The sequence below is a fragment of the Puma concolor genome, chromosome B4 (genome assembly GCF_028749965.1).
Source record: "Puma concolor isolate L17-30 chromosome B4, mPumCon1.1.hap2, whole genome shotgun sequence".
NCBI lineage: Eukaryota > Metazoa > Chordata > Mammalia > Carnivora > Felidae > Puma > Puma concolor.
The window spans coordinates 29,572,951-29,598,857 of NC_141673.1; the positions used below are offsets into that span (position 1 = coordinate 29,572,951).

The 25,907-nt window shown below is 35.5% G+C and overlaps 1 long non-coding RNA gene across 1 annotated transcript in view; it reads right to left on the reverse strand.

Annotated features, from left to right (window-relative positions):
* Nucleotides 1–338: 338 nt before the first annotated feature.
* The window catches only part of LOC147578997 (uncharacterized), a 123,546-nt gene continuing 97,977 nt past the window's right edge, over nucleotides 339–25,907 (reverse strand). The window contains exon 5 of the long non-coding RNA XR_015253110.1: nucleotides 339–656. This is a non-coding gene — a long non-coding RNA (uncharacterized LOC147578997). The remainder of the gene's footprint in view (nucleotides 657–25,907) is intronic.

The following is a 25,907-nucleotide window of genomic DNA, read 5'->3' on the forward strand; positions in this document are numbered from 1 at the left end:
TTGAGTGGATGCTTCCTCAAGGAGAGAATACTAATTTAACCGTTTACTCAATGAATAACAATGTATCCATTATAAAATTTGATCTTCTTGTTGACTTGTATGAATCCACTTTGGACAACAACCTATGAAATCCAAGTGGTTTACATAAACTAACATCTATTTCTTTCTCATGTTGTTGAGGCCTATAGTTTGTGGGCCTGCTGTAGGTCTATGGGTTGACTGGAGGTCTGCTCCACTTGAAATTTTTGTTTGTAATCTAAGCTGAAGGAACAGCTCCTCTCTGGGATATTCTATTCTTGTGGCAGAAGGCAAAGCAAAAGACAAACTGAACCAATCCATTTACATTACAGCTTTTGTTCATTCATGGCATGCTGTCATATCCACTCAAAAGCTACTGACCAAAAAGTAAGTCACACAGACAAGGTTGATACCATTGGGATGGAAAAGGAAGGATATATTTGCACAAAAATAAAATCTACAGCAAAACTCTATAGGAGATAGAGTCAAAATCATGTTCTTATTTAACGATATGCAATTGAAATGTATCACTTAACTGTCAGTATGGCTTAGTGGTGAAATGATGTGAGTCAAACAGATCTGAAGCTGTCTCTGCTGCTGCTTACTAGCTGTGTGGTCTTTGGCACTGGCTTCTTCACCTGTAAAAGGGAAACAATAATCCATGTTTCAGGATAATTATCAATATGTAATAAGATAAAATATGTGGAGAACCCAGAACGGTGAATATAGCAGTCACCCTGAAAATGCCTCCTTTAACTTTGAGATAAACTTCCTAAGCCACTTGGAGAGTAAGTGGGAAGAGCTGTAATGAAATAGAACTGATGTTTCAGTTTCGTGTTCTGTCAGAATGCTTGTCTCCATGCTAAATGGCCCTTCTCAGATAATAGTTCATTGTTAAGTCTGAATCTGATCATTACTACATGGGGATTTCAAAAGCATTATGCAAAAAGAGTTCTAAGGAAGCATAAGAAATTTGTATTGGAGTACATCCACTTCCTTATTTCATAAAGCGTGCATAAACAAGAATGTTATGTTACAGTTTTGTTCTGTTTTGTCTTTTAAAGTAATTAGAGGGACGCCTTGGTGGCTCAGTCGGTTAAGCATCAACCTTTGATTTCATCTCAGGTCATGATCTCACAGTTCGTGAGTTCGAACCCTGTATTGGCTATGTGTTGATGGCTTGGAGCCTGCTTAGGATTCTCTCTCTCTCTCTCTCTCTCTCTCTCTCTCTCCTCTCTCTCTCTCTCTCTCTCTCTCTGCCCTTCCTCTACTCATGGCCTCTCTCTCTTTCTCAAAATAAATAAACATTTATAAAAAAAAATGCAAGTACTTATATGCCCCACAACATCATGAATCACTTGATAAATTGCTATATTATTTTTCTTTTAAGTAAATTGGTTTTAAAATATATAAATCACTTGACAGCTTTTCTTCTCTTTCACTAACTGGTAGGTATTTATTACTATTCTAACATGAAACTCGCTTTAGCACAGTAGTTATTTTCCTTTTTGAATCTGAACATTGAATAAATTTGTCTTTTACTTTGACTTCATTAAATAAATGTGATTTTATTGAAAAAAGGGTGTTTTTAAATAACTTAGCCATGTTTCTCATGAAAAATAATTTTACAATATTAATTATACAAATAAGTTACCTGGTGTCAAATTATTAATTTTTTTATGTAACAGTGGATAAATATTCTGATTTGCAGGCAAATCCAATGGCAAAAATCCTAGACAAAGGTATAATTAAAACAGAACCCAATAAAATGTTAGAAAAAACTAGTATGACTAATGTTTACTAAAATTAAAGAGATCTATCAGGTTATAAAATCATTTTGGAAAGAGATACTTTCTGATTTAGGATGAATGTCTGATTCTAAAGGAATCAGGTAAATAACGAAATGAGAACCTTTTATTTTTCAGTTAAATGGAGCTAACTCACAAGGCTGCTGCTAGTCAACATGGCACCATTGCGTGAACTAGATAGAAACGTCCCTTCCTGCAGTGCCACTGTAAGGCACACAGTTTGGTGAGCAGAACAGTCACTATATTTTTAACTCAATCTCCCCCTTGGGCACATGCTGTGGTACGGGATACAAACTGTACACATTTATGGGGTTCCCCAAATGCTCAAAAGCATATTATTGATGAGGCAAATAATCATAATCTAGTCTTAGGCAAATCTTGACAATTTCCAAAGTCATTCCAAATTATAATTGCACAGTTTAAACTTAAAGTCATCAGAGATGATGATTATTAGACATGATATTATGTGGCCAGTAAATAAACACAAAGAGTGGAAGTAGTTTTGTTTTGTTTTGTTTTGTTTTTTATAACAAAACTTGGCCAGAAGAACCCTATTTAGAACTCACTCATAAATTGTTTAAGTTCAATGGGTTTAACTTACATATTCAGGGAAGTAATAATAGATGTTAGTTTATATTTATTAAGCACTTATTTTAGCCGAATACTGTTTGAGGTGTTTTACGTGAATTAAAATTTTTTCCTCAGAATAAGGTAGGTATTTCTACTGATGCAGTTTCTAGATGTGCAGAGTAGGGAAACGAGGCACCTGACTTACCCAAAGGAACATGCTTAATAAAAAACAGAAGAATTCTATAGACATTTAAAGGACAATTTGAGAAGTTGACCTTGATTTATCTTCATGTGACTAGAAAGCTAGTTTAAGGGATGTAGCCCTTAGTTATATTAAAGTGACCACAAATGCAATTGCTTATTATTAGTCCATCATCCACTCATTCATTCATTCATTCATTCATTTATTTAAAATATGCTTATTGAGGGGCACCTGGGTTGCTCAGTTGGTTAAGTGTCAGACTCTTGATTTCTGATCAGGTCATGATTTCAGTTTCTGGTGAGGAGACTACTTGGGATTCTCTCCCCACCCTCCTGCCCCTCCCCCACTCATGTTTGGGAGCTCTCTCTCTCTCTCTCTCAAAATAAATAAATAAACTTAAAAAAAAAAAACAGTTCCTGTGGCACCTAGGTGGCTTAGTTGGTTAAGCTCAGTTGACTTCAGCTCAGGTCATGATACCCCAGCCCATAGTTTCAAGCCCGTGTTGGGCTCTGTGCTGACAGCTCAGAGCTTGGAGCCTGCTTCAGAGTCTGTCTCCCTCTTTCTGCCCCTTCCTGCTTATGCTCTCTCTCTCTCTCTGTCTCTCAGAAATAAACATTAAAAATTTTTTAATAATAAAAACTAAAAATAAAATATACAGATTGAACACCTTCTATGTGTCAGTCACTGCTATAGACATTGAGGACATTCTGTCAACTATGAATCCCTAAACCTCATGTAGCTTAGTAGGAAAGGAGTGTCTTTACATTATTTTCTTCTTCTTCTTCTTCTTCTTCTTCTTCTTCTTCTTCTTCTTCTTCATCTTTTTGGTGCATTTGATGTTCCCTATGTAGTTATTTATATGGCTGGAAAGCATATTTCTTTAGATCATTTAACTTTCTATAAAAGACTGCCTGGTTAGAAAATATGAAACGAATGTTATTTTCATACTGATGCACTTGGCTTTTACCTTTTTATCCACTCATCTCACATTATGTCTGATCCTGTGGAGTCTTTCAAACCTTGACTTGGAAGTTCACTTTGTATGCTACTGTGACTGGTAAAAATCACCACCCTGTAACACTAAGCAAAATGGATATTGACATAAAAGGGAAATGTTTTAAAGTAACAATTTAAATTCCTGTGGTACCATGCAGTTTCCCATAGTTTTACCTTCTGAACAAATGCATAGGTTGGCTAGACAACATAGCAGGTGGTTTTTTGGTGGACAGAATCCTGACAGCTTCAAATGCTGAGAACATGAATGCAAAATGGAAAGTGAACAACAATAGTAAAAGATATTTATTCAACATCGGAAACAGTATTCTTGTTACAACAACTCATGACTTTTATTTCATGAGTGAAGAAGATAGCCATTAACAACTACACTGACAGGTATTAAAATTTACTAAAAGTGTTGTTTCTATTACCTCCAGTCAACCAGTCCTTAGTAAAATTGCAGAAGATAGAACATTAGAAGCAATGACAAAAAAGATGAAGTCTCATCAATACGATTGTACTGAGAAGTCAGAGAAGAAAAAAGAAATCATCAAAATCATGACTATCAAAGACAGCTTGGAATCATTAAGTTTAGGAGAAAACAACCTTCCACAGCTCAGTAACTCCTGAGGGCATTATCATCCAACATTATAAGATGAAAAGTTCAAATGACCTAGTATTGTGTACTCTGTCTGAATATTCAAGAAAGTGAGTAATATAGACTTATAATATCAACACAGATATAATCAATGTTCTGTGATATTAATCTAATATAGATCATAAAATGAAAGACTTTTTAAAAATGAAGGACAGATCTGGGAGTTTTATATGGCTATCTCATGCCCTGATAATAATTTAACACACATTTCTAAATATATGACTTTCTGCCAAGACTAACAATACCGTTGGACAGCAGCTGCATTCATGTTCATTTGAGTTCATTATACTTTGATAAATTGGTAACAGAATTCCTGGACAGAGAAGAGAAAACTATATCATTTAGGCTGCAGACTAGAATATGGTCAATCAAACAACTGGACAATACTGAGTATCTTATAGATCTGTTTGATTTGCTAAGTGGATAACCAAAATTTATAAGATGAGACCACTGCAGGTCATTAAGCCAGTCAAAGCCCAGTATTAAATATTAATGTTCAGAAAGAAGACTATCTTATGAGATAATTAGATAGGATTCTTGATTACAAGAATATTGGTTTATATTAGTCCAGTTAACATCTACTAAATGTAAATGTGATTTAGAGATGTCTGCAATATAGACAAATGTCAAACCATTCTTTATTTTATCCCATAATATATTTTCTCAGGGGAAAGAACATATAACACTAGTAGTGAATTTAACATTTTTTACACTCAGAATTTCCTTACCCATCAATAAACAAATGGATAGAAACTTTGAACACTAAAATTATTAGTATCGAATTTCTAATCATTTATTTTACAATGGCTTGTTACTCTGAAATATCTGGTTGGGATTTTTAACACTTGATATAGCTAGTTATAATCACACACACACACACACACACACACACACACACACACACATTCTCTCTCTCTCTCTCTCCCTCCATCACTAGCACAGTACATGTCTAACCTTGCCATTTTATTCTATTATTAAAACATGTTATTTTGGAACAATTACTTGGACATTTGAATAAAGACAGAAAATGAGGATTTGATCCCATTGGAGACATTAGCACTGTATATAGCTAAGAAACAATGTAATTCTAATTACCCAAAAGATTCTTAAGCATATAAAATAAATAGCATTACCATTTTTATAATTATCCTATTATTAAAAATACATATGCCTGTTTTTTCAAAAAGTATATTTGTAGGTACATCTTCTTTATTTCATGTATTGTCACTTCTAAAAAAAAGAGGATAAAAATTCAAGAATGTTTTAATCATTTGTTATGCTAACCAAAATGTTAAAGATATTTCTATTTTTGGTAAATTTTTCTTGAAGAATTGGCAAAGCTTCCATTTTCTAAAAATATTTTAGGGATTTTGCCAATATATGTAATGATATCTGGAGGCTGTATAAATATAATAACAGTAACTCTATAATAAACAAGGTAGTCTTTGCAACAGTTATATAGGAATAAACATATAAACCATGCTACCTTATTCATAGTTAGCATTTCCTAACAAAAGTTTTTTGATTATAAATAAGTCAGGTTTATACTCCACCTTAACCTTTGCACAAAAACTGGTTCTATTATTAGTTACAGTTAATGAAAAGCTCGCATAATTCCCACATGCTTCCCATACTTCTCTAATTGGGTTGTCCCTTATTTTCTTTAATTAGGTATTGCCTTGAATTTACATCACTAAAGGCAATTCTTTGGATTGAGGCATTGTTTGAAGTCTTCTGTTAAAACCAACAAAAGTCCAGTCAAATTCCAGGAAGTATTTTAGGAGATTTTTTTTTTTTTTTTCAACGTTTATTTATTTTTGGGACAGAGAGAGAGACAGAGCATGAACGGGGGAGGGGCAGAGAGAGAGGGAGACACAGAATCGGAAACAGGCTCCAGGCTCTGAGCCATCAGCCCAGAGCCCGACGCGGGGCTCGAACTCACGGACCGCGAGATCATGACCTGGCTGAAGTCGGACGCTTAACCGACTGCGCCACCCAGGCGCCCCTCCAGGAAGTATTTTAGAAACTTACAAGCTAATGTAAAAAATATATATGAAACGCAGAGGAGTTAGAACAGCTAATACGTTAAAAAAAAAAAGATACGTGACGTTAGAAGATTCATCTGATTTCAAGACTTACTATAAGGCTACAGTAATCAAGACAGTGTGGTACTGCCATAAGAATAGCCAAATAGATCAATGTAGCAGAAGATAGCGTGTGGAATGCATATGATCATAATAGAATGTTACTCACACTTTATATGACCAATTTAACCTCTGAAATCTGTACACAAATAAGTAAACCCTAAGTCTTACTTTAAAACACATAAAATGAAACTCAAAATATATGATAGTCTTAAATCTAGGAGATAAAACTATAAAACTCCTAGAAGTAGGGGCCCCTGGGCGGCTCAGTCAGTTAAACCGCCGAGGTCAGCTTAGGTCATGATCTCGCGGTCTGTGAGTTTGAGCCCCACATGGGGCTCTGTGCTGACAGCTCAGAGCCTGGAGCCTACTTCGGATTCTGGGTCTCCCTCTCTCTCCGCCCCTTCCCCACTCATGCTCTGTCTCTCTCACTCTAAAAAATAAATAAACGTTAAAAAAATTAAAAAAAAAACTAGAAGGGGGGCGCCTGGGTGGCGCAGTCGGTTAAGCGTCCGACTTCAGCCAGGTCACGATCTCGCGGTCCGGGAGTTCGAGCCCCGCGTCAGGCTCTGGGCTGATGGCTCAGAGCCTGGAGCCTGTTTCTGATTCTGTGTCTCCCTCTCTCTCTGCCCCTTCCCCGTTCATGCTCTGTCTCTCTCTGTCCCAAAAATAAATAAACGTTGAAAAAAAAAAAAAAAAACTAGAAGGAAGCAAGAAAAAAGTATTTGTGACCTTGGGCTAGGCAAAGATTTCTTAGAACATAAAAAGCAAAACCATAAGGGAAAAAATAGATAAATGTGATTTCATCAAAATTAAATCTTCTGCTCTTGGAAAATACTGCTAAGAGAATAAAAAGGCAAGCTATATACTACAAAAATCTATTTGCAAAAAAAGGCTGTCTCCTGTAAGTGGTCAAAAAATATGAGTCTGCAAACACAGGGACTTCTAATTTATTTTTCTTTATTATTGAAGTATCATTGACATAAAATGTTATATGAGTTTCAGATGTACAGTATAGTAATTGCCCAATTGTATATACTGTAATGCTCACTGCAGTAAGTGTCATTACTATATGTCACCATACAATGTTATTATAGCACTATGGACTATATTCTCTATGCTGTCTTTTTTATCTCCATGACTAATTTATTTTATAGCTGAAAGTTTGTATCTCTTAATCCCTTCACCTACTCCCAACCACCTCTTCTCAGGCAACAACCAGTTTGTTCTTTATATTTGAGAGTTTGTTTGGTTTTCATTATTTGTTTCGTTTGTTTTTTAGATTCCTCACGTAAGTGAAATCTCTGACTTATTTCACTTAGTATTATACCCTCTAGTTCCATCCATATTGTCACAAGTGGCAAGATTTAATTCTTTTTTATGACTAATATGCCACTCTATGTATTTATGTATACACACACACACACACACACACACACACACACACACACCTCATCTTCTTTATTCATCTATTGATGAACACATGGGTTACTTCCATATCTTGGCTATTGTAGATAATACTGCAATGAGCTTAGGGTCTGCATATCTTTTCAAATTAGTGTTTTCATTTTCTTTTAGTAAATACCCAATGTGGAATTATTGTATCATATAGTATATCTATTTCCAAATTTTTGAGAAACCTTCATATTGTTTTCCACAGTGGTTGCAACAATTGCCATTCCCACAAACAGGGCAAGAGGATTCCCTTTTCTCCAAGTCCACTACCCCTTGTTATTTCTTGTCTTTTCGATAGTAGCCACTTGGACTAGTGTGGTTTTGATTTGCATCTTCTGGGCGATTAGTGATGCTGAGCACCTTTTCATGTGTCCGTTGGACATTTGTATGTATTCTTTGAAAAACATGTCTATGTAGGTCCTCTGCCCATTTTTAAACTGGATTGTTTATTTTTTTGGTATTTAGTTGTTTAAGTTCTTTATATATTTTGGATATTAACCCTATATCAGATATATATCAGATATATATCAGATACATCATTGGCAGATATCGGTTCTCATTCAGTAGGTTGCCTTTTTGTTCTGTTGATTGTTTGCTTTGCTATGCAAAAGAAAATATAGGAAGTTTTAAAATTTACCTATAAGAAGACAAAAAATACAACTTGAAAATGGGCATAAATATATCAACAGGCAATTCCTCAGAGAAGATACATGGATTTTAAGTGGCAAGAAAAGATGCTCTATGTCACTAGTCATTAGTAAAAATAAAAAATAGACAAAACCACAAATATATGTTCTTATGTGCACACCAGAAAGGCTGAAACAAATGAACAAGGAAGCAAACTTTGTGACCATACCAAGTGTTAGTAAGGATGCGGGGCAAGTGGACATTTTTATATTGCTAGAGGAAATACAAAATGATATAGCCAAAATGATAAGGCCAGTTTATATATAAACTCGAGAGCAGTATGGCAGTTTGTTGTGAAGTCACAATATCCTTAAAATGCAGCCCAACTCAGGTATTTATCCAAGAGAAATATATTCACACAAGTACTTGCAGACTAATGTTAACAGCAGATCGTTTTCATAAAAGCCAAATACAAGAAGGAACACCAGATGCCATTAATTGGTGAAACACTAAACAAATAGGGGTACATCCAGACAATGGAATACCACTCACCAATGATAAGGAGTGAATACTAAGGTATTCAACAAAATTGATGCAGTTTAAAAAAACATTATGCTAAGTGAAAGAAGTCAAACGCAGAAGTTTATATATAACATGATTCCACATATAAGATATCTGAGCAGAGATGAAACTACAGGGATATAGAGCAGATTAACGATTGCCAGAGGCTGCAGCGGGAAAAGGGAATGACTGCAAAGCAACTCATGGAAACTTTTCAGGGTCATGGATATTTTATGTTTTGATTTGGGTGTGGTTGAACAATTACACGCAATTGTCAGAAATCATCCAAGTGTATACTTTAAGAGGATGACTTTTACCATATGTATAATACACCTTAACAACTCTGACTAATAAAAAGACAAAATAGGGGCGCCTGGGTGGCACAGTCGGTTAAGCGTCCGACTTCAGCCAGGTCACGATCTCGCACTCCGTGAGTTCGAGCCCCGCGTCGGGCTCTGGGCTGATGGCTCAGAGCCTGGAGCCTGTTTCCGATTCTGTGTCTCCCTCTCTCTCTGCCCCTCCCCCGTTCATGCTCTGTCTCTCTCTGTCCCAAAAATAAATAAACGTTGAAAAAAAAAATTAAAAAAAAAAAAAATAAAAAGACAAAATAAAAATCTTCCCATTTGATTACATTTCATCTCCAAATACTGTATTATTCCCCATACTACACATTGGGGATTTATTAGATTGGTGTTTCTCAGAGCACTTGAGGGAGATTCCATCTGGAGAACAATGTAGAACACATTTGAAAGGGGAAATGAATGTTCAATATAATAAAATTACTATTAATAGTTAGATCAAAAAACATAGGTAAAGATACTATTCTCAAGACATGATAAGAGGTAAAGAAGCCACTAATCCTCAAATAAAGTGGGAAAATGTTCAATGTCCCATAGATAAATCTAGGGTACTGGGAAACTGGTTGTGTGATAAAACTGCAGGTCAGCCGGTCAAGATTAAACTGGCACTTATAAAAAAATACAGTAGTAAGTAGACACAATATGCAATCATTTTTGTTTGTTTGTTTTTGTTTTAGGTATTTTGTTTGTCTGTTTGTTTTGCTTTTTACCTGCTAGCTATCACCAAGCAGGTATCAAGGTTTAGGAGAGAGGGGATCATACAAAAAACATGACTCGATGTGAAGGATGGTCAGGAAATAGCTGGAGTTTGATGGAGTACCTGGGTGGCTCAGTTGGCTCAGGTTATGATCTCACGATTTGGGGGTTCGAGCCCCGTGTCAGGCAGTGTGCTGACAGCTAGGAGCCTGGAGCCTGCTTCAGATTCTGTGTCTCCCTCTCTCTCTGCTCGTTCTCTGTCTCTCTCTCTCAAAAATAAGTAAACATTAAAAAAAATTAAAAAAAAAAAAGAAATATTTGGAGTTTGGGAACTCAGTTGACTCAAAGGAAGTTCATGCTTCTGCTTGGAAAAGAGCACAAATACATGGAGGCAAGTGTGGGAAGGGGCACTCACTGACCTCCGTTTACATTTTCATGCTTTCTTATGTATTCATTATTAAACACACACTAAAATTAAACAGAAAAATTATAGAATACCTACCAATTTAGATGCAGTGTGTGGTGTATCGGTTTGTTATGATTTCAAATCCACTTGCTCTTGGCTTACCTGGGGTTGTTTTGACCTAAGGGTACATTTGTTTACATTGGGGAGACCATCTTAAGATGCCGTTGTCAAAATTGTTGTGCTACTGAGTGCTTAGCAACACGAACCTATAAAGGAGTGACTGTGACATAATGGACGTTTAAACTTTAAATACCATGAATTCGTGAAGACTTACCTAAAGGGTTCAGTCTGGGAAAAGCTACTCTTTGCTGATCTAAACAGCTCTCTGAAGACCTTGGCACCTCAGCTCTCAGTGTGGCAAGGCTACTCTTTGCCGGCAGTGATGAAAACCTGAGGGAGGTCATCTTGCCTACCAACTTGAGTGCCTTCGTTCCACTGGCATCATCAAGGGACTTTCAATCTGATCTGGCAGCTGATGGATGTCAGCTCTTGGTTGGCTAAGCCAACTCTTCTGCCAACCAATTCACAGAAAGGCACACTTCAACTCAATGTGGAGTCCATGGCTTTCACCTCTCCTTTTCCTGGAACAATAGTGTAATTGATCTATCATTGGTTTGGAGTACGTTATATCTTTATTGGCTTATTAAGAGATATTATCCTGTATACTCTTGGCTCGTGAAATACTATTTTTATGAATTACAATTCCAGCCGTCAACCATGTGTTAAATATATTATTGGCAAAGACAATCTCAGTCTCTGAGCATAACTTGCTGCAAACAAAAAACAATGTCTCTATCTCTATCTGTAGTTCTATGGTATCTATCTGTAGATAAAGTTATATCATGCTATAGTTTTAATATATACTGCTTCATTTCAGGAGTTACTGTTATTCTATAATGCAAAAAGTGTGACTTGTAAAAACAAACAACAAAGAAAAACCTAGGATAACAATTGCAAACTATAAAGGACTCTCTCAAGTTTACAATAGATTATTATCCGTTCTCCCATTTTATCAAATATTATGTTAAAAATAAAGTTAGTGCTCATATATTTTATTTCAATAATTAGAAATATCTTGTGTGAGATAAAGACCCTAAATAAATAATTAGATAATAATTTAGTAAAATTTCATAGTATGAAATTCTGGATAACCTAGAATAAAGTTTGTTTTTCTCTCTCAACAAATCAGCCTTTTCAGTCACCTTGCTAGTTTAGCTGGCATATTTTCAATTGACTAAAATATGGCTGTTCAATTATTTTGAACAACCATTTTAGTAGCTCAGGACTTAAAGTAAGAACGTTAGCTACTTGCTTCCCATCAATAGCTTTACCTGCAGTATAGTTAATTTAAAAAATAAATAAATAAAAATAATTGACCACTTAGCGTTTTTTAACTAAAACAGATTATATCAGGGCTGAGTTACTAATTCTTTATACCAAGAGGTTTTATTTCTGTTCTATAACTGCTAATAAAGAATGGGGTATAAATAAAATAACTCCCATGAGTTCAGCTTTTTCATTACTAAGATAAATCAATAAGCCCAGAACCAGGATCAGGTCAGTATGCCAAGGTCAGAAATACTAAGGCAAAGCTGTAATAGGGGAGAAAATAGCAAGTAGAAATAAGCTCCAAAGATTTAATAAAAGGAGCAGGTAAAGTGCAGCACAGGAATAAGCCATGTTGGGTTTCAAGCTGCACTTGGACTCCAACCTGACCCTGACTCTAGAGTTAATTCCTGTATTTCCAGCCTGATTGCCTTCTAACTAAACCTCAACATCTCTGATGGTTTTTCTCTGTTCTTGTCTCCTGCCCTCCTTTTTCCTTTCTTCCTCCCTCCCTCCCCTCATTCCTTCCTTCCTTCCTTCCTTCCTTCCTTCCTTCCTTCCTTCCTTCCTTCCTTCCTTCTTTGTTCTTTTCCTTCTCCCTTTCTAAGCCTTACTCACAATTGTTCGATGAACACTAACTGTATGCTATGAACTTTACTAGGCAAGTGTAAGTGTTTATTTTCCGTTGTTTTAATATCGATGATGCATTGTTTTATTTAATATTTAAAATGTTGCTTAGTGACAAGGAACTTCTCTTATCCTAAAATATTGTTATTATTTTTCTCATAACAATACATCTAAGTATAACATGTATTAGTTTTTACATAGTAATCAATGGTTTTATTTATGTCATTCAATTAATTGCTTGAAAATGTCTATTTCCATAATTTTCAGAATGTTCAGTATTTCACTTTTGAAGCTTTCCTCTTTCCTAAACTATCAAAGAACCTAGTCATTTACTCCATACAAGGGGACTCTGTCTCATATCTGATGCCTGGAACAGAAGTAAACTCACTACTGGAAGCTGTGATTGCTCCCGACAACACCGTTGTTGTCTAAATGGTGGAGGCAGCTCCACACAGATGTCACTGTGTCCCCCACTGAAAGGACAACTTAATGCTCATGAGGACAAACCCCACAGACCCCTGGATCAGACTTATCATCCATACTGCTGGAGGTCCTGTTTCCATTTTTAGTGTTTCACACACCTGCATCCCTGGAGGCTCCTTGGGCTGCCATGTCATCCTCGCTCATTCTACTTGCTTCTTTATGATACATTGAAATGTTTGAAATACAAGAGGGTACATTCTACAAGATGTGGTACTTTTCATTCTTTCCCTCTCCTTCTATTTTGCTTACTTGGACAATACTTCCTAAGATGAGCGTGACCAGGTTATTCCTCCTAGGTCCTGAGGTATTGGTCTCTTGCACTGGAATTTTGGAATCTCATAATAAGGAAGAAAAAACCAGTATGATAGTATGAGAGGGAGATAGAAAATTCGAAGATGTATTCTTGTGGTCCCAAACATTGAAATCATTGCGATACAGAAAAAGTTGCTCAATTTTCTGGAGCAAAAGGCCCTTGATATCCAAGCGAGGAAGAAGGAAATGGGAAGGAAAAATCGTATAGCCATCTTTCAGAACAACAGGTCTGTTTACTTTCAAGTAACAAGTTTTTTCAGTGGTTCCTCTCAAAATGATTTACATTTTCAACATTGTAGACCTTATAATTAGTGAAAAGTTCTCTGAAATAAGATCGCTGTCATTCTTAGTTTTAGGTGTTGTTGCAATTATTTGTTGTCATACATTTCTAAGTGTTCTTAGATAATCCTCTAGGGAATTTTGAAGAGACTGAGCTATCATAAAGAGGAAGGATGGCTGCTAGCAAATATAGCATCCAAATAATTTTTAATTCTTTGTGAACATTAGCCAATTTTTAAAAAATTAAAAATAAAGCTTGGGAGTCAGATATTATTACCAATTATATATTTAGCACTTTATTAAAATAGGTGAGTAAGAGTACCTAGACGTTGTACAGAAGACCCTTGAACAAAAAACAAGTTTGTACTTCATCCGTCCACTTAGACCCAGATTTTTTCATACTGTAAGTGTATGTTCTCTTCCTTATAAGCATCAAAACATAAACTTCATAACATTTTCTTGAACTTGCTTTATTGTGAGAATACAGTATATAATACACATAATATACAAGATATGTGTTAATCGACTTTATGTCACGGGTAAGACTTCCAGTCAACAGTAGGCTATTAAGTTTTGGGGGAGTCAAGAGTTGTACACAGATGTTCAACTGTGCCAGGGATCAGCACCCCCAACTCCCATGTTGTTCAAGTGTCAACACTATGTGATAGTTACTGTTTCTGGTATGGGCCAAGATATATCTTTGCTACATTTTTTTTTCTTTTTTGCATTTGGGGAGCAGTAGATATGGGAAGAGATATTTTGCAGACTTGCTTAAATTCTATTTCACAGCCTAGGCACGTTTGAAATGCTTTTTTGGGTGGGGAGTAACCTGTGGATTTATTTTGCAACAACAGGTGGAAGCAAGAGGATATGTGCATACATTCTTTTGAGCTTATATATGTTTATATTAACTACAAATCGATTTTTTCTTACTCATTAGAAATAAGAGAAAATCTAGAAATATTTACCATTACTGATAATACCTAGGATATCCTACTATTTTAAACTGCTCAAGTATCTCAACAGCATGTTAATGACAAAATAGAAGAAAATGTGGGACATGATAATCCATTTAAATGGTTTTGGGTGGGGTCTTTCTTTCTTTCTTTCTCTCTTCTTCTCCCTTAGTGCTATAAAAAAACTCAAAAAAAAAAAAAGAGGAAATTTCTGTATATCACATACTCTCTAGACTCAATACTAATGAGAGTCAAGGTTTTGAAGATCCAGGCTATTAAGGGCTTGATTCAGGTTTTGTGGGTCTCGAAAGTTAATTTTGAGGGCCATCCTTAAGAAAAAGAATACAAAATTATGAATTTAAAATGAAATATAAAAGTGAAGGTTTATTTAGAATAAGAAATGAAGTAACAATAGATTATAAATTTTAAAGAACTGGAAAAATAATAAAATGTGGAAAACATGCTTAATTTATTGCCTAACATCTCTATCATACAGTTTTTCCCTTTGTCTTTTGGTTGTTTACTCTTTGATCACCTTTTCACCTAAAAATGATTTATGATATCATTATCTGTAGAGATTCATTCCTCTAGCAAGGTTGGACAAAGTGGATTTTTTATTATTGATAATTTAGAACAGTTTCATCTCGATTCTGTTGACTGACCTGTGAAACCTTGCTAACAATAATGTAACTATACATAGATACGATGCAAACCACATAAATATACCTGACTCTAACAAACTTCACTCCCCTTCATCTCTAAAACATTCTCCCCTACCCCATGCTCTCTACCCATGCTCCCCACCCACCGCCATCTTCCACACTAGAAGACAATCTATTTAGAAGTCAGAAAGAAAAGAGATGGCTGTCTAACCAATTGCGTTTAAATTCCTTTACTGCTTGCAAATTTTACCAAAACGTATGACTCCCAGGTGAACAAATTGGTAGGGTCTTTCCAGGGATTTGGAAGGGGCCTTCGCAAAAGAGGAGTTCTGAAGCTTAAACGTGTTTTGCTTCACAGTATACCTGCCTTTGATGGTATTACTAGGCCTTCCTACATTCCTCAGATACACACTTTAACACACATATACTCTGGGATTAACTGGTGTGCTACGAAGAAAATATACTTAAAGGTCTTTGTTTAGGAGGGTTTTTTGCTTTTATTTTTGTTCTGTCCTATCAAGAAATGGAGTTGGAATTGCTTGAAAGAGGCAGGAGTGAAATGAGTCAATGTTGGTGGCCCTATCGCGAAAGGCCCTGTGGGGAAGGCATTCTCCAAAAGTTAAGAGAATGAGCATTATTGCCAGTTGCACCATCATGGAGATTGAAGCCTTAATCAAATGTAGCATCTCTCATATGGTGATGTTTAAATGCATTCTAACAAGCCTAGACTTTAGATGCCAGACACTCAAAACTTCAGCAAAAGAACTACAGCCATGGTATACAGGGATTTAAGAGAAGGTCTTGAGTGGGCCATATGGGCAGGCACAAGGAGCAATCAGAGAGGTAGCCATGATAGATTAATGATACAACAAACATAAATGATGGTAAAATGATAAAGATTGACTCTTCCAACTACCTAGCAGCCAGAGGCTATTTCATAATTGAGTTGATTAAGAAAATCAAGGAGAGTGACCACTTTTACCTCAAAAGCTATGCAACAGATTTATATTATTATAAATACATCGTATTTTCATAATTTCCAACATCATTAAAAATAGATCTATGCAAAAACTAAGAAACGGTACATCTCTGTCATTCCTCCTGAAAGTTCCCTGAGAATGTCCACTGGAACATCATGAAATGAGTCCAGTATAAGATCTTAGGAGATGTAGAAGGCAAGAACTGGGACTAAGTACTGAAACCAGTTAAACTCGCACACACACACACACACACACACACACACACACACACATTATAAATGTGCTTATAGGGACATGAATATAAACAAAACAAAAGAAATATATTTCAAATTGTCAGTTAAAATTATTGACAGTGGGAAAACATAGGCGAGGAAGAACACTTGATTTCTCATTCCATAAAAGAGGAGACAAAGTTAATGTTTACTTTTTAATAAAACAAGTATGAAAAAATAAAAGATAAATAAACATTGATCTGTAATCACAAGGAACCTCTTCAATCTGTAACTTGTAAATATCATATTATTAAGAAAATATGTCTAAAACTTGGAAATAGGAGGGATCATTTTATTCTCTAAGGGTCATGCAGTGGTACTTCATATCTCTAAGTGCATGTACCTCTCACCTCCCGTTCACTATTCATCAGTGTACTTTACAGCTGTGAAGCAAAGATATTAATTTGTAGAAAACCAATAGCAATGCAAATAATTATCATCCTGCAGAAATAAAATGATTCTTGCCTCATAGCTTTGCAAATAAATTTTATTTGGTAAGATTCAAATGATACCAGCAAAATTAAGACTTAATGTCCTCTATGAAATTAATCGGTTTTGTATCTAAATTAGCAATCTAATTGAAGCATCCTGTCCTCTGCCATAATAAATACGTGTATTTTCTCCTATTCACTTTGGATCTGCCTTATCAAGTTGCTGGCTTCCTCATTAGTGGATTAAATAGATCTTTGACACAGGCTCACTTTCTATTTGCAGGGCAATCGGCTTTAAATTTTTGGAAATTATACATGTTAGTGCCTCTTGGTACTTTTCTTGGTACTTAGATCCTTGTTAAACTAACTGTCAGAATTTATCACTCTTGGAAGAATACCATCACAAAATTCTCCTGGCTGGCCATGGCTTCCACAATTTTTGTAACAAAATATCTATGAATGGAAAGAGAAAATGGGAAGTTATATAAACAAAAAAGGTTAATGGTTAATATTGTTATTGATATTTTGGCTAAAGGTATTTCGAAAATTAAATGAGGTAAGGGAAAGCATAGAATGATCACTTACTTATTCAAAAAAAATTTACTGCTGTGCCTGGATGGCTCAGTCAGTTAAGTGCACAATTTTGGCTTAGGTCATGATCTCACAGTTCGTGAGTTCGAGCCCCGCGTCAGACTCTGTGTTGGCAGCTCAGAGCCCGCAGCTTGCTTCGATTCTGTGTCTGCCTCTCTCTCTCTGCCCCTCCCCCACTCATGCTCTGTCTCCCTCTCTCTCTCTCAAAAATAAACATTAAAAAAAATTAAAAAATATATTACTGAATTAGAGTACATAACCATGAAAGATATGTAACAATATTTCTAAATGTGACTATATTCTCAAAATTAACATATATTAAAATAGACTTTTTCTTTCCATTTGACATGAAGTTCTATGAGTTTTAACACATGCATAGTTTCACACAACCACTACCACAATCAGGGAACACGATTGTTCCATTACTCCAGGCTCTACATTAGATGCCCAGAACTTATTCCTCTGTAACTGGAAGTTTGTACCCTAAACCAACATCTCATCTGGACACCCCCACATGCCAGCTCCTGGCAACCACCCATCTGCTATTTCTATGAGTTCAGCGTTTTTAGATACCACATATAACCGAAGTCATACAGAATTTGTTTTAACATACTGCCCTCAAGTTTCATCCATGTCTTTGCAAGTGGTATATTTGAATGCCCTCTCTCAGGACATTCCTGGAAATTCCCTTTTATTTCTAATGTGCTGAGTTTTTGGTTTTGGTTTTTATAATCTGATACTGAATTTTGTCAAATGCCTTCCTTGTATAAATTGGTAAGATCATATTTTTTCTTTTAGTCCGTGAATAGGGTGGATTACTTTGAATAATTTTTCACATATTGAACCAATCTTGTACTTCCAAGATAAGTTGTTCTTGATGATGGTGTATTTATTATTCTCTTTATATGTTTTTGGGTTTGATGTACTGATATTACATTGAGATTATTTGGATCTATGTTCACAAGGAATATGTATCTGTAGTTGTCTTTTCATCTGCTGTGTTTGTAGAGTTTTGGTATCAGGTTAATTCTGATCTCATAAAATGAGTTGCATTCACTCCTATTATTTGGAAGAGATTGTGTAGCTTTGGTGTTATTTATTACATATTTTATAGAATTTTTCAGTGAAACTATTTGGAGCTACAAACCATGTTTTTCAGAAAGTTTTAGATTACAAACTAGATTTAATTACTATATAACTACTCAACTTATCTCTTTTTCCATGAGTGAATTTTCATACCTTGAAACTTTCAAAGAATTGCCTTATTTCACCTTAGCTACTCTATTTATGTGTTTAAGTTCTTCACATTTTTTGTTTTCATTAATTAGCTGTAAGATCTGTGATGATATCCCTCTTTCATTTCTATTGGTGATTTGTGCCTTTTCTGTTTTTTGTCCATCTACTTTAAAAATTACTAGTTTTTGATATTTGAAAATATAAATATATAAATATATGTTGAAAAGAATATGTAATTATATGGTAAGTGTATATATTCATCATATATGTATATTTATATAGATAGATACATGTACATATAATACAGATAGGTTGATAGATGGATATAATTGGGGCAAAGCATAAATAATTGGTGATTCTGATCCTTGTACTAATTTTATAATTTTTCTTTGAATTTGAAATTATCAAGATAAGTAACAAAATAAGTCAACAAGTAGAAACACTAAACATGGAGAAGCAAGAGGAGGAGAATCAGAATAGTATACAATCACCAGAGCATCTTAGACTTTCTGGAGGAACAGTAGAGGGTGGGATTTCTTTACCTGTGCTTTGTGAACCGGTATGTACCATGCTAGATGTTCACTAATATTAATTAAAGTCTGCATAGAAAAATTTTAGATGAAAAAATTTAAATTACTGAGTATATTTTGAAAAGAAGGGGGAAAAGACAGAGTGTGTGTTTTGCTTGCGTGAGATTCTGTAAGTCTCTCCTTGCTTTGCCATAATTTCTGTGTGCCATCGCTGAGGTCAGTCAGGCTCAGGTCCACCCACATCTACTTTCAGAAATGAAGGAGGGCTATCTAGCCACAGTCTTGATTTCAATTTCACCACTAACTTTAAAATAATATGTAAAATATTTGGACCTTTCTGCTTGTTTATGAGATCTGTAAGTGAGAATAGCTTACTGAATTGTGCTCATGCAAACCTAACTGACCCAGGCCACTTTAATTCAGTTGAATGAATCCTTCTTTGCCTTTTTCTCTGTCTCTGTCTCTATTTCTCTGTCTCTGTCTCTTACTCTTTCTCATCTGCTGTATGTTTAGGATATATTATGGCATACATATGGATATACAAATATTCTGCTTTCTTAGGGAATGGATCAGTGACTTCTGTGATGCAAATATTACCTGGGCTGCTAAACCATTTTAGCCCAACTATGTGTTTTATCACAACTCAAAGTATCCCCCCCAAAAGTGACTCATTTTAAGAGTTCAGCTGTGCACTAAAAGAGAGATGGGATGTTGTCTGCCTTTAATGACTGTATTATCAATGCCGATAATTTCTACTAGTGTCAAGATATCCTTCACAACTTTTTTTTTAATAGCTGATTTGAGCTTTAAATAGCTGAATCTACCAAATTCCACTAAAACATGTAATTTTGTTCATTCACGTGCTCCCTAGATAATGCAATCCAATGTATTTAATGAAAAGCCTTTTCCTGAACTCAGAAATGACCTCAGGTATTATTTTATTATCAACCTATGTATACAGGCATGACTAAAAGTTTCAATTCATAATGATTTTGATTACTACATATAGATGCTCAATTTAGACAACATGGAAGATATACACGGTCACACACTGAGAATGCAACAGCAGGTTTAATGTTAAAAGTACTAAAAAATAACGTGGACACCATCCTTGCTTATGGCCATAGCTGGAGATTAACTCTTGCATGTGATCAAATTTGCCAGGATATAGAAAGTAGGAAAAAAATTCTAAATAACGCATTAAAAAATCTCATTTGAAGCTTTTCCCCCCCCCCCAGAATAAATACATATGTGTCTTGTAAAAAAAGAGACTAATTAGTTTTGAGATATTGCTTTAAATATACCAGGCATTCTTTCAGGGGCAGGAAGAAAATGACAGTGAAATTTTATCTTACATTTCATTAAGCAAATAAATGTATTAGGATGGTCAGGATTAAAGGCTTCTTATCATTGAAGCTTAGAAAATTAACCATTTCTATCTATAAATGAATAAACTGGAATATTTTGGTAAGTTACACCATATCCCACATGTGAATGCCCTTTATTTACAAAATAAGTAATTCCTTCCAAAAATTCATTTTTATGTTTAAGAAGAATTGAGATGTGCCCTTTAAAAATACTGCCTGCCTCAAGTCTATCAAGCTTAATGACAGTGACACTTTACATATTGAAAAATAAACAAAATATCTCAGCAGATTTTTCTTCCCCCAATGCTATATAAGCAGTTTTTCCACTTGTTAAAAAATGTTTTGTCCTCCTAAAGTTTACTTGTCAGAAACAATAAAAAACAAAGACGGATTTTATACTTTAAATTATGCTAGCCTTAGGTAAAATATCTTTTAAAGCCTACTGCTTCCTCCTTTTCTGTTATTAAAGGTTACTGGCAATATGGAAATACATTAAAAAGTCACTTTTATAATATTGTAGAAATTGGGGTAAAAGATGCATGAAGCAATAATGTGTGTATGAAGTCGAATTTGTAAATCAAGGGAGATACCTCTTTTTGCATGAATATTAATAATAAAGTATATATAAACTGTAAATAAAATAAGTTTATTTAGGCCATCAACAGGGTATTTAATTTTAAGTCCTTTCTCAATAGAAGCTTGGACAGAATTTCAATAAAAATAAATTATCACTCAGAAGTATAATAACACTGGGAAAAAGATTTCATCTGGAAGTATATGGTGAGCTTTATTTATTATCAAACCCAACATTCTTAAAGGCCACTTGGGAGTAATTTATGGGAATGGTAACTAATGAGTTATAAGAAATCGTCTATCAGTAGAAAGTGTGGTACAATTTGTGGGAATATTACATAGTAGTAACATTGAAAGTTTAACACATAGAGAAAAAGGCCTGCGTTTTGTGACAATTTAGTTTATTGGATTTATGAGAATATTTTTAGAGGAATACAATAATATATTTACTTTTTATCATTTGTTTAATGTGCAATAATACAATGCTAACTTCTCTTACTATATTTAAAATAAACTATAAGATATTTTATATTTGAATAGTAACAGTAGTGGTCCTATAAGAACATGCTCTTCTAATTTTTTTTTTTTACACACTTTATTGTCTAGAACTTAAAATCTAAGCATGCTCTGAATCATGATCATTTCTGGCTTTGTAAACTTACAATTTGACAATAAACTCCTATGACTCAGCAAACTGACAATAACAGAGGGACGATGTGGCACTCTGAGAGGGACACACCAGAGGGACGATGTGGCACTCTGAGAACTAGTTTACTAGTGAAGGCCTCTGGGAGACTGAGAGCCATTTATCTCACGGAGGAAATGCTGTAGGCTTACATAGGATAGCAATAGAGAGAGGCAGTGGTGGAGGAAGTGGAGAAACATTGGATATAAGAGCAATTGTGAGAGAAGGAAGGATGCCTAGGATGATCTTCTGGATATTTGCTGGATATTTCTCTGGCAAAGCCTACATGTACTCAGACTATCTTCAGGTTTCTGAATAATCAAGGAAAGAAGTCAACACACAGTTGAAAGTGCCTACCGACCACCCAGTGGCTTTGACAGCTCAGCCATAATCATTTCATTCTGTGTTCCCAGGTGAGAACTTGGAAGTAAGGTAAGTTTTGAAGTAAGACCAGTACCTATAGATGAAGCCAGTATGGGAGGTTACATTTTGCCTAGAGGTCCAGGTGTTGTTGGCATCAAGCCAGTTAGAGCCTAATACGAAGAGTAAAGCTAAGCATAACATAACCTGTAATGTTGATAACAACAACAAAAAAAAATTCCTAGTGAAAAGAAAGAGTGGCTTAACACAGATAAAAGAATCTGTAATACAAAGCCAGAAGATTGAGTAAATCAAACAGACAAATAGGAGGACAGCTTCAGAATATCCAAGAATTTCAACTGCTCTTAAAAACACCATGACCATAACACTTGGGCTTGTTTAAAGAGCCAGGAAAAATGGAAATCATACCAAAGTTCTCTACCTTTGTCTGGCCTGAGATTTTCATGTGTATAGGAATGTTCTGAAATGGAACCTGTGTAGGCTTCGTTCTTTCCCAGCGAGGAAAGCACCAGAACTAACTAGAGTGTCAGTGTGAATCCCAAAGCATCTCTTTGATGTTCTCAGTCCCTTCATCTATAGTCATGGAAATCGAATGCTGGTTTTTTGAATAGGGTATCTACTGACACAGTATTTGTTCTGATTCTTTTTTTAAGGGACTGACTGAGAGGTGAAAGTTTTGGGAAAATAATAAAGAATAAACCCAAAGACAGAAATAAGGCATGCTGGATGAAGGGTTTCAGTGACTTTTTTTTTTCTTTTAATTCAAATTCAGCTTTGATCAAGTAGAGGTAAAAGTTGTGTTGACTATATAAAACACAGAAAAGGAGGTGTATATGGATAAACATCACACTGAATATAGTCTATAAAACTAAGCTGTAAGAATTCTTCTGTTATTCACATATTCTAAGATTTAGCTAAAACATCCCCTCCAGCCATTGATCTGTGGGTGTCCTGTCGTATATTTAGATGTCAGAAGTTCCTAATGTCACCTCCAAATCAAATGCAGACTGAGAACATTGGCTGTATTTTAAATACCTGGGCTGCTAGAGAAGGCACATTTTTTTTTTAGTAAATATGAACATCATTACAAGAACAAATGAAAGGTTGATAACAGAGTGATTATACCACTTCAGTGAAGGCATTTGCTTACTTAAGAGTATGGTAGAGCTGTAAGAAGATGGTTCTTAATACAATAAATGCTTGGTTTGTCTCTGGGTATTCAGGTATATGAGTAAATGTAGCAGCATTTCAGTCGACTGGGCTGTCTGCCCCAGAAGTATCACAGATGTTTATATATTGTCAGCTAAAAAATATCATTATTATCTGAACCAGATAGTGGTCTAGGAACTATGGATATAGCAATGAACTAGTAAAAATCCATTCTATGCAGAAAATTGAAATTCCCAGGTCTGATAAAAGAACATTGGACGTCACTGATGAGGGAGCATGGGGCAAGCTGAGGGCAAAGTACAGGCTAACAGTACCCTCCCCTGAAGTGGGATATGTGTGATGTTCTTTGGATACTCCTGGCTACCCAAGAACAAAGGAAAGGTGGTGAAGTGCTTGCCATGGTGATGTTGGAAACTAAGGCAAATGAAAAACTGAAATCTTCTACTACCTGCGGCCCATTGACAACAGCCCTTGAAACAGGCAGATTGAGCTCTGCCTCGATAATGACACTTTGCAAGGGGCAAAGGTAATCTTGGCTTAACATTATCCTGACTCCCCAGAATCCTGTAAGTCTACTTTACATATAAAAATTCCTTTGGAAACTTCCTTTATCTCAATTCCCCCAAGATGTATGTTGGCAATCATACTTCAAACTTATGACCCCCTGATACACATCTGAAGGGTCTCACGACTGAGGTTTTTCTAAAGGGTAATAAATGGCATTTTCCTAACACCTGGCCCCTCAAAGTCCTGGAAGCCTTGCTTCCAAAATACCTTACAGACTTTATCCCTAACCCCCTCTCAACCTGAAGGTATATAATCAGTTACCCGTCACAAACTCAGTGCAGCTCTTTCTGCCCACAGATCCTGTCCCAGTGCTTTAATAAAATCACCTTTTTGCACCAAAGATGTCGTCAAGAATTCTTTCTCGGCAGTCAGCTCCAAACCTGCCACCATCACCCCAAAGCCCCATCAGTCATTGTTGATTGTGTTTAAATTTTGGAACACTGTCTTGTGCCTTGCCAGGGTGGTGTTACTTCTAGCCTGCAGGTCAGTAGGACAACTCTCTTTGTTCTCTTCCCACCATGGCTTTACCTCTGAATGTCTCAGAATCTTGCTCAATTGTTGAAGAATACAGGACTTGTCTTGCTGTCAGTCTTTGGATTATCACAGTCAAATATCAGTGTGTTATATGGTCATAAAGTTCTCAGACTGAAGAATTTAGTTGAATGAGTCTGCCTCTGTTATGCCAAAATTAGATGTGGGCAAGGTATCCACTCTTTGATTTAGCTTTAAATGTATATATTATAAATTACTGAATTTCTTGAAGAAAGAAACCAGATTAAATTCTTTGGCAAGAATTACAAGTCTGGCTCTGCATTAGCTGCTCCAGGATTATTTGGTGGTCCAAATGTATTATTTGTGTTCCAAGGACCACCCAAAGTAGTATCTGATGTCTCAAACTTAGTTTTGATAGTCAATAGCACTCAATACCATGTGGGTTAATTTGCCTTAACCCAGAAATAAATACCTGCAAAAACTGATAATAGGGATTTAGGAGGTGGACACCTGAATCACAATGTGGTATAAATAGACTTTCCACTGTTTGGGAGAATCTATTTTGATCCACTGGGAAAATCTTTCCCCAAGGGTTGGGGAAAGCCATTACTGAGGCAGAAGTAAGTAGGGTCGTGGTGGATGCAAGGCTAGAATTAACAAAAGGCTAGAAATTTCACTAACCTTTCCTGATATAGTCATTGAGGAGCTCAGGATAGAGAAATGGAGCACGAAAGGGGTTAACAACATTCATAGAGCCCCAAGAATCACTGAATATCCTTGAATGCTCCAGAGTTTTCAAATGGGACCACTGATATCATGTTGATGCCTTGGTTAAGGAGGAATTTCTCCTTTTGAATTTTAGCACACACTAGTACACATTTTCTGGGGTGGTGCTCCAGCAATGGCACCTACCCAGATCAAGGATTAATGAGCAACTTTTCAAGTACGTTTAAATGAAACTTCCATTCAGAAGATTATATAGGATCCTTATATATATATATATATATATATATATATATATATATATATATAGGATCTCTCAAACATGTCTTAGGAAATGTTTCCACAATGTTAATAATTGGGTTTTAATGAGAAATAAAGTGAGTTCCTATTGATATAGCTGATATGTTTTTAACTTTTAAGGGCATATTATTGGAATCAAGGAAAATAAAGAAATAATCTTAAAAAATTGAAATCCCACAATCATGACTTTAATTAAATTTAAAGTTATAGTCTAGTGTGCTCTACTTTTTATAGCTAAATTAGGGATGCATATGGTATTTTGAGAAGTTGGGTTGTAAGCATAGTATGCTGATGTTTATGGGACAACATAGTACATAAAAAGCCTCCATTAGTGCATTGCCTTCATTGCCCAGTAATTATCCATTTAAGTGTTTTTCCATTGCCCACTTTTCAACAACTGTAAG